Raw genomic sequence first — 7688 nt, 5'->3', positions numbered from 1 at the left:
GAGCCGCCCCCCACTTTCCTTCGGAGCAACCTTCCTTGTGTTGCATAGATGCCCCGTCTCCTTTTTCTGCTGTTCTGAGTTGCCGCAGTGTGTTTGGGCTCCTTTGCAACTGCTGCAGCTTCCTCACGGTCACATGGGCCTCGATGTCTTTTTTTGTATCACGGTGACCAGAACTGTACACTATTTTCCACGTGTGGCCTCTAGTGCACCGTAGCAACCCTGAGATGGCTGTAATACAACCAAGGCGTCAGAATAATGAACTCCGTTGCTACTTTGTTAAAATGACTTAAAGAGAAACGGAAACCACCAGCGGATTAAATATTACAGGTATTAAAATCTTATATAGCTATTAACCTATTTGCTTGTGCTGGTATTTCAAAGCGTCATTTCGTGGTAAGGAGCCAAAAGCATTGACCAGGCCAGCGGAGAACATCAAGCAAGGCTGACTGACTCCTACCCTCTTGCTCTCAAGGCTGGGAGCGGACAAGCGGCAACTCTGGGAGCCAGCCCGTTAGCTACTACAGGCTTAACCTTTTGTCATAGCTGCCCTCATATCAGCGGCCAATGCTGAAGGAGCAAAGGGTGCTTTCTCTGACGCCACGTGCATTTACAAGGGCGCTGCAGAGCGACCCAAAGCAACTACATAGCTGGAAGAGAGAAGGCTGAGCCGCTGCACGGTTGAGGCGTTTTCTACAAGACCTGAGAAACACACAAAAAAAGTTCTCCTACCTAGGAAGGAGAACCCTACCCATCAGAGAGATTGCGTCTCGGTGTTCCTGGGATAAAGGAAACTTTCCTGCACAAAGTAGCCCTGAAAATAACCTCAGCGTTTGCCTAGAGCAAGTCCCGGGAGCCAGCGTGGAAGCAGTAGCAGAGGGCGGGGACGAGGCGGGAGGCTGCAAGCTGGCCAGTTCAGGGAAGGAGGCAGGTGGGCGATCAGCTCCCCTCTTCGAGGTTGAAGCCACGGTGGGTGTTTGAACGGAAGACCCAGAATCGCTTCATACCGAGATAGGCAGCATACAAATTAGATCCATCTGTAACTTCACTTCAGGTCTCCTGCCGATAAAACCCATCATCCACAATTTAATCCCGGACAAAAGGGTCGACCTGTCATTTGTCGCAGGGAGGGTGGGCAGAACGAAACCCTCTCGACAGTTACGGTAACGTGCCGTAGCCTCGTAGGGCCTGCTTAACCCCACGGAAACCTATCATCGTGGTTAGAAATACGGGTTTTAAGAGAGGTCGCCTGATTTTTAGTGTTGCAAAAGGCCTTGATAAAAGGGGAGGTTCAGGTGAATTTGACCCAATATTGTTTGCTCAACAGACGTTCTGGGGAAAAAAGATAAAAACAATTTCACGCACAATTACGTTTTATTTAGGAAAAAATAAAACAGGGAAGGCAACGTCAACGTCTCCTCCTCCACTTTTACCCAGGATCGTCGAGAAGCGAAGCTCCAAAGTGCAGAGCGGCAGCAAAAGCACCGCTACTCTACGCTCCTCTGAAAGGGACGAGCCGCTTCCGTTGGCCTTTTTTCGCGTGGCCACCGGCTTCCTCTTCAGATCTCTCCAAAAGGCTTTCCCGGCATGACGGACTTCCTGTCCGTTCATCGCGACCCTCCCCCAGTGCCTTTGGAAAAGGACCTTCCTGCCATGGCCGACGTCCGGTCCATCCTTCTCAGTCATCCCTCCAACTTCCTTGCGCAGCGGCCTTCTCGGCACGGCGGACTTCCTGTCCGTTCACCGTCGCCGACCCCCACTGCCATTGACAAACGACCTTTCCATCACGGCTGGCTTCCTGTCCGAATTTCATTGTCATCCCCCTACTTCCTACTACCACGATAAAGTAATATCTCGATGGCTTCAATGCTATTCAATGCTTCTGCGGACCAAGCAGATATAGCAACCACAAAAAGAAATAAACTTTTAACGGCGTTTTAAGGTAATAATTCTTTATTATTAAAACATTAATATTAATAGGCCATCATAGGTCTTCTTAACTCGGTTTAAAGCTTTTGAAGCAGGATTTATTTTCCTCTGTTGGAAAAGCTAACGTTGACAGAAAACAGCACCATCGTGCGGTCCAAGCAGGGATCGCAGCAACCAAAAGAAAGAAACTTTTTAAATGGAGTTTTAGGGTTGTTATGCTATTCCTTCTTGGACCACAGGAGGGCACTGTTTTCTCCAGGGTTGCGGACCTGGCACAGAAGAATCTTAAAATGCCATCGAAAAGGTTTATTTCTTTTTGCGGCCGCGATACCTGTTTTGGCCACACGAGGGCACAGTTTTCCGTCCCATGACTTGAAAATGTTATGGCTAACGTGCAGAAAATTGTGCCCTCCTGTGGTCAAAGCAGGTATCAAAGAGAAAGAAACCTTTTCGATGGCATTTTAAGATTTTTCCGTGGCAGCTCCGCAACCCTGGAGAAAACAGTGCCCTCCTGTGGTCCAAGAAGGAATAGCAGGCAGAAAAAGCACGGTCGCCGATTTTTTCCGTACCGGCGCTTCTCGGAGCGACCTTCCCAGCGTCAGCGCAACTTTCCATCCGTCTCCTGTGCAACCCCCATCGCCGTTGGTAAAAAACGACCTTTCAACTTTCATTTTTCATTTTTACTTTTTAAGGGCTGCTCTGGGTAAACGTTCACCTTTACTCCAACCTTTCTTTTCCCCTTCTGTTCTTTCCTCTCTCTCCTCCTACTTCCTTCGTTCTTCCTAAGGGTCCAAGCAGGGATCGCAGCAACCAAAAGCAAGAACCTTTTTAAATGGAGTTTTAGGGTTGTTATTCTTTAATATTAAAACTTTATTAATATCAATAGGCCATCACAGGCCTCCTTAACTCCGGTGAAGGCTTTTGAAGCGGGATTTCTTTTCCAGTTCCTGTGTTGCAGCAAAGGGGCCTCCCGTCGCTTTAATAAATATTAATAAGACGTTAACAATAAAGATACAGGATAATAACCTTAAAATCCCATTAAAAGGGTTTCTTTTTGCAGCCGCAGTACCTGTTTTGGCCACACGAGGGCACCGTTTTCCGTCCCATGACTTCAAAGTTATCGCTAAGGTGCAGAAAATTGTGCCCTCCCGTGGTCAAAGTAGGTATCGCAGCCACAAAAAGAAAGAAACTTTTTAAATGGAGTTTTAGGGTTGTTATGCTATTCCTTCTCGGACCACAGGAGGGCACTGTTTTGTCCAGGGTTGCGGAGCCGGCGCAGAAGAATCTTACAATGCCATCGAAAAGGTTTATTTCTTTTTGCGGCCGCGATACCTGTTTTGGCCACACGAGGGCACAGTTTTCCGTCCCGTGACTTCAAAGTTATCGCTAAGGTGCAGAAAATTGTGCCCTCCTGTGGTCAAAGCGGGTATCGCAGCCCCAAAAAGAAAGAAACCTTTTCGATGGCATTTTAAGATTCTTCTGTGCCAGTTTCGCAACCCTGGAGAAAACAGTGCCCTCCTGTGGTCCAAGAAGGAATAGCAGGCAGAAAAAGCACGGTCGCCGACTTTTTCTGTACCAGCGCTTCTCGGAGCGACCTTCCCAGCGTCAGCGCAACTTTCCGTCCGTCTCCTGTCCAACCCCCATCGCCGTTGGAAAAAAACGACCTTTCAACTTTCATTTTTATTTTTTCAGGGCTGCTCTTTTACCCTTTACCTTTATTCCAATCTTTCTTCTCCCCTTCTCTTCCTTCCTCTCCTCCTACTTCCTTCGTTTTTCCTTTGTTCTTCCTCTCCTTCTCTTTCCTACTTCCCCTTCCCTTCCCCCACTCCTCTACTCCTCTTTCCCCTCCCTTTTCTTCCTTTCCTTTCCCCTTTCTTCTTTCTCCTGTTCTCTCGTGTCCTCTGTTCTCCCTTCCCCTCTCTCCTGTCGTTTCCCTTTCCAGTTCAATCTTTTAGGGTTTAGGGTTAGGGTTTTGTTTCGTCTCGTTTCCTGACTTCCGGTGGGACCGGAATCAGTTGGCCAACATGTGCATGCACGCTGGAGTTGAGCTTAATGTAAATGAAGCGGGCTCTGATAGATGACCACTGGATAACTTTCTATTCACTCGATTCTAAAAAGCAATGCATCCGGTTAGAAAAAGTACAACTCAGCCAAAATTTTGGTTCCTCTAGGACAGTGGGTCTCAACCTTCCTAATGCCGCGACCCTTTAATACAGTTCCTCATGTTGTGGTGACCCCTAACCATAAAATTATTCCTAAAACCATTGAAAATATGTGTTTTCCGATGGTCTTAGGCGACCCCTGTGAAAGGGTCATTCGACCCACAAAGGGGTCCCGACCCACAGGTTGAGAACCACTGCTCTAGGAGGCCTGTAAGTTGTCAGAAGAAAGGAACATTCTAATGACATACAGCTTAAAGGTTGGTTAGGTCAAGGGGATCCACATGAGTTAAAAGTTGTCTATCGTCAGAAGATGATTTGAGTCTATGCTTCAGTAATCTACAAAAAGAATTATAACTGTTTTGCAAAGAAACTCAGTAATTAGGAAATGTCAGTTAAAAATGACAAATGTATATGACCATATGAATTGCTGAGTTAACAGAATCCTTTGTCTAGAAGGGTATAAAACCATTGTACCTAATTTCTGTCTTTGTTCAACGCTTCACGTACAGAGCTTTGAACCTATTGCGCAATATACAAATTGTCTCTGATTAATCCAAAAGTTGTGTTTGTCTTATTAAATCCACAACAAGCTAGGGCAACACTCGCGTGCCCACCAATATGGCTCCGCATGCCACAGGTTCACCATCACGGGACTAGAGCTTCCCATCTCCTCCCAAGGGAAGGGAAAGGAGGCACGGGACAGGCAAGCCTGCAGGCTCCGGCACCCGTTCTCAGGACCTTTAGTTATCGCTTAGAGCTCTTCGCAGGTAACCCCGGCCTGCATTTTATGGAAAGAAGCTGGGGAGGGGAGCTTTTGTGCAGGGCCGTTGACACCATTGGGTGATGCAAAAAATCAAAATCCAAGGGAAACCATTAGAATGTTGTTGTTGTTGTGTGTGCGCTTATCTACATATACCCAGCTCGTTTAGAGACATAATACCATACAACTTTTGGCAATAAAGTTTCAGCCAATAGAAACTTCTGGCTCAACGATTCCAACCCTTTAGGAAGTCTTTGACCGAGGAGCATTCGGGCGAATGCTCAACGGATGGAGAATGGAGCCGGAAGCCCTGCCGTGTTGCAGTTTGAAGCACCCGTGGGTATGTGCAGATATTAATCCACTCCGTCGGGAGAAAGAGCGCCTGTTTGGTGGATAGGAGAGTCTCGGGGCCTCTTGGTAGAGGTAGGCCGGTCGTGTTGCTTTTTGGAAGCAGTCTGACTCTTGTTAAGAACAACTGCAGTTTTTTGCAATCAAGTTGTCACACTTTAAAAAGAAATCATAAGTGCAAATTTTATATCCCGAATTGGAAACACGCATCTTATTATTAGTCACTTTAATAGGGAGATTATCAAGAAAAATATAATCAGTAAAAATACCATACACGTGTGAAATGTATGTTAGTCTATTTAAGACTAAGGATGAGAGCAGGGCCCGAGGGATAAAGCCAGGGAGGCGTTTCCACACGCCCCGATCAGCTCTCTCCTCCTTCTCTCCTCTCGCAGACCCCTACGACCAAGCAACGATTGCCAAGGAGGAGGTGAAAGAAGAGGAGCCCGAGCCCTTTCAGAAGATCGGTCCAAGTACGATTGACCGAGTTTGCAACTTAAGTCATTCACTAGCTTTCAGCGTTTCAGAGCTGAGGTTTGAGGCCCAAGCCACGGATGGAGCGTTTCTGGCAAAGGCAGGAAGCTCTCAGTAGTCCAACAGAAAGAGCACATTCTTTGCCCGTGCGGGACCCGGACTCCATTCCTGTGGGCACGGCTGGTGACACGTCGGAAAATCTTCCTCGGATGTATCTTTCACCGGAGTTTGTTTAAGGAGCACCGATAGCAACCGCTAGGTTTTCCAAGGCGTAGCAGGCAGAATAACTCCCAGGATGCCCGAAAGCCGCTCAGTATCAGGTCTGCTCGTCGGTCCATCCGTCCCACGACTATCGGCACGGACCGGCTGCAGGGCTCTGAACATCCGTTCAAGCAGAGGGGTTTTTCCCAGCCCTTCCCTGGAAACGCAGGGGTGAACCTGGACCTTTTGCACGCAAAGCAACAGCTCGAACTCGGACTGCGGCCATCCGTCAGGAGACAAGCAACCTGCTTGCAAATAGCACTCCTAAGTAAACCAAAAAGTTAATCTTCCACGTTTGACATAGAGAAGAAACAAACACGGTTGAGTCGGGGAATTATAAAATTATTCTCGCTTAACGTTACATACTTTTATAAGCATCTGGTTAAAACAATCCAATTTGGCCAAAGTATTTAGATGTAAATACTTTATTGCAAAGAGAAGGAATTAAGCGCACGTTATTTATAATTTATAATTTATAATTATATTCAGACCTAGGAAAAACATTCCACTTGCATTTCTCATGACTTAATTTTAGAATTCACAAAGAGCTCTTCATTAAAGGGGAAGATATCGTCTAAGTATTGTCCTCTGGGATAAAAAAAAGTACGTTACCATGTTTTCTTCGGGAATAGGGTGAAATTGAGGGTGGGGAGCGATATTAAAACTAGAAATCGATCACGATCTGAGATGATACCCCTCGTAAGCGCTGATGAGAGCGCGACTTGGCCTTTGCTGTCTGCGACGGTTTATACAGCCCACTCCCAAACGCTACTTCTGCAAAAGGAAGTCTAGCCTCTGTAGCAGCCGTGTCTTTTCAGCCTCTCTCCAGGAAAGAGAGCTGGGGCAAAACAGAGGAAACAGTTAACACGAAGGTGGGCGCCCAGGGCCCCCTCGGTCAAGAAAACTTGGAACTCATCTCACGAGGTCACGTGGGAAACATCTAGCCTGCTACGCTCTGAATTGAGATCCACGTTTGGGTCAAGGGTTTTTGGGAAAACCTTTTCTCCTTCCGAAAATTGTTTTCTTACTTTGTAGAAACAGGCAACTATACCTGTAAATTCTGTGGCAAGCAGTACAAGTACTCCACGCCATCCCAGGAACACGTGGCCCTTCACGCACCAATCCGTGAGTATCCAGCTGTGACACAGCAACCGGGGAGACCCCGGGATCCAGGATCTTTCAAGGCAGAGGCCAATCGCACCTCTAAAGCGATCACGAGGGATAGAGCAGTACCGGCATATCTCCCTGATAGCTGTCCTTTGGGGATATACTTTGAGAGAAGGAGTTGTTCCTATTTCAGTGCAAATAGTCAGGCCAGATTGCCTATAATTGTTAATACTATATTAAACCGTAAATAAAATTATACCTGTATTTTGCAGTTTACACATTTTTGTCCATGTAGATTTTTCAGCTGGACCCATCACCTGCTTACGGCTTATATAAGATACCGTAGCTGTTTCTTCTCAGTAAATTGAAATATTCAAAAGCGCGGGAACCCCATTCGCTTACCGGTTGCAGCCATCCATTTCCAAGGACCGGCCCCTCGGTCCCATTCTCCTCCCTGCACCCGTCCCTAGTCAGAGGGACCGCCTCCGTCCTCCACCACCTCTTCCGCTAGGCCCCCCGGGCTCCTTTGCCCTCCGAATCTCCAGCGGCAGTCTTGACCCTCTTACTCAGTTAAAGCCCGCTCGGATTTTGCTTTCCATCGGACCGGTTGAAAGCCCAAGAAGTAGGACAGGAAAGCCTCCTTCAGCTCA

The 7688-nt window shown here is 47.3% G+C and overlaps 1 long non-coding RNA gene across 1 annotated transcript; it reads left to right on the top strand.

The window, feature by feature from the left end:
* The first annotated feature begins 1731 nt into the window (after nucleotides 1-1731).
* Nucleotides 1732-7314, top strand: LOC117658668 (uncharacterized). The gene is made up of 3 exons (XR_015730331.1): nucleotides 1732-1939; nucleotides 5592-6534; nucleotides 6967-7314. It is a non-coding gene; the product is annotated as an uncharacterized LOC117658668 (long non-coding RNA).
* Nucleotides 7315-7688: the final 374 nt, after the last annotated feature.

Source organism: Pantherophis guttatus, chromosome 18, assembly GCF_059756535.1.
Source record: "Pantherophis guttatus breed Tessera chromosome 18, ASM5975653v1, whole genome shotgun sequence".
Lineage (NCBI taxonomy): Eukaryota > Metazoa > Chordata > Lepidosauria > Squamata > Colubridae > Pantherophis > Pantherophis guttatus.
This window is presented reverse-complemented; position numbering and strand designations above follow the sequence as displayed.